Raw genomic sequence first — 2500 nt, 5'->3', positions numbered from 1 at the left:
GTAAAGATCTCACGTTGTGAAACATGTACACAAAGGGAAACTCATTAGGCTTTATTATCCCAAAGCACCACGACCTTATAGTATGGTCATGAGGGGGAGAGAGGATAAACCCATGATCAATACTACAAGTTCGTGTACTATGGTCTAAAGACCATGTTATATGGCTCGACAATTACTCGGCCATAAAGGGCCATTACCCGACCAAAGAGACCATGATACAAACGGCCAAACCAAAGAGGCTATCACCTATAAACAGCCTGGCCACGACCTGGCCATGACTTAGCCGTGACTTGGCCTCATAGTGCAGCCTTGGCAGCACACAGTCCATGACTCGGCCAAAGAGGCCGAAGAGACCATGAGAGACAACGGCCTGGCCGCAAAGGCCATAACCGGCCGGTTCGGCCATTACCTATAAAAGGTTCGGCCATTACCTATAAGCTTGGGAACATAATGAATTTACATGTATAGAATGATAAATAAGATCATATGCATCAGGCCATATAAGTGAGCATAGATATTCCCATCTAAGAATGAATACGGGTCATTAAAACCAGACATACCATCTTAAGAGACTTTGAAATAAACCACCACATACATATATGTGCCGTCTAAGATGGAACCTCATAAGAGGATTGGGAATATATGTTGGATAGGAGTATTACTTTCTCCCACGAATTCAAAGACCTTGAGCCAAAACATGGGTGATTGAATAAAGGCCAGGTACGGATTGCATGACCAAAACATCCGACTATCCAAACATTAAAGGAGAAAGATTATAAGCTGGATAAAGAAAGAGTAAAGGAATGATAAGAATGGTTTTAACCATCATTGTCTTGGCAAGATCCTCGGACCAGAGAATATGATATAAGACGTCCAAAGAAAGATTATACAAAGCTATCTAATTGAGAAGCTAATCGAGATGCCAGACACTGACCCGAAAAGAATGACTAAGTCATAACCAGCTTAGCACCAAATGAAACGTCCTTGAAGAGACATAATCAAGTTGCTATAAGAGTCTATAGAAGATAGACCAAGTGTTCCATAAAGATAAAGGAACCTCGGATAGAAAGAAAAGAGAAAGGTGCATAGACAGATCCGAGGTCATGATAAGAGAAACCGTACCAGACATAGAGATAAGGCTGGCCAGCTACACATCTAAGGTACCAAACCAAGTAGTCTTGGGACGCCAAGCTACTAGGTAACAAAGGTCCTAGATAATGAAATCTCAAAGTGATCAGATCATGTCTGGAACATAATGGAAACACATGAAGGTGTCGACACACACACATGAACATCTATATAAAGATGCATAAGAGAATAGCACTTGAACATAAAGAGATAAGCGAGGATCAGTGAACCCACGAATGAGTACTCATCATACAATCATAGAATCATAAAGATTATAAAGAATAGAAAGATAGACGTGGAGGTTCTAAGTATCTAAAGAGAGATGAGCGTATTGGCCATGTACATATACAGAAACGCCATCCGATAAACCAGTGAAATAGATGGATCTTGTGAGATGAAAGAAACCGTGAGAGAAGACACATAATCACGTGACCTAAAGTGTCCATGTCTTCATATTGACAGCATTAGATCATAGCTTGCACAAGGTACTCACAAAGATCAAAGGAACAGATTATAAGGAGATGAACTCCTATGTGGTGATTGCTGCTACAGAATTCGAAATTGACAAAGGTCTGGTCATAAGAAAGAAATAGATACAATACTGATGTAGTAAGCATTATGGATCACTGGATAAGATAATATAGAATGAAAGAACAGCTTCGTTCCTAAGCTGATTCATGGACTGAAAAGCAGCTGCATATAGTAAAAGAAATTGATCACACATGATCATTGATCTTGGAGTTGTATAAAAGACAATCCAATAAACAGTCCATATACATAAGAGGTTTTATAAGAAATTCCTTGTGCTTATACTAAACCTAAAAGAGGTTAGTAAATATAGAATGAAATCCATGTAGGTGACTGGCTAAAACGTCCAGCACACCAGTGAGAGCGTCCGGCTCTCTGGCCAAAAGCGTCCAGCCCTTAGGCTATAGCGTCCGGCTCTGTCCATCCAAGGGCGTCCGGCCCTTCTACCAAAGGACATCCGGCTCATATCCTTTGATCACGGCTAGTATAAAAGATCAACCAACAGGTTGTATCCGACATCAGATCCCTTAAGGATCCGGCATAGCATAATAGTTTACTGCTGCTGTATAACCTTTGTCGAAAGGTAAGAGGAGATATTTTGATCTACCCTTCCTGGTCGGATACCAAAAGTGTTATAAGCCCGTGAAGTCAAGATCCATGACCTAATAATGTATATTTAAGCATGTGATATGATCCACAGCAACTAGGTCATGAGACGCCATCATAAGTCATTACCTAAGGCAAGAAAGATCGATGTGTCCATACATGAGAGTGTCGGCCGCAGACCATGATAGAGATTGTAAACCTCAAAGCTAATAATCATTGGAACAATCATAAGATTAGT

This window comes from Brassica napus, unplaced genomic scaffold (genome assembly GCF_020379485.1).
Source record: "Brassica napus cultivar Da-Ae unplaced genomic scaffold, Da-Ae ScsIHWf_1828;HRSCAF=2464, whole genome shotgun sequence".
NCBI classification, from domain to species: Eukaryota; Viridiplantae; Streptophyta; class Magnoliopsida; order Brassicales; family Brassicaceae; genus Brassica; species Brassica napus.
Note: the sequence above shows the minus strand (reverse complement) of the source record.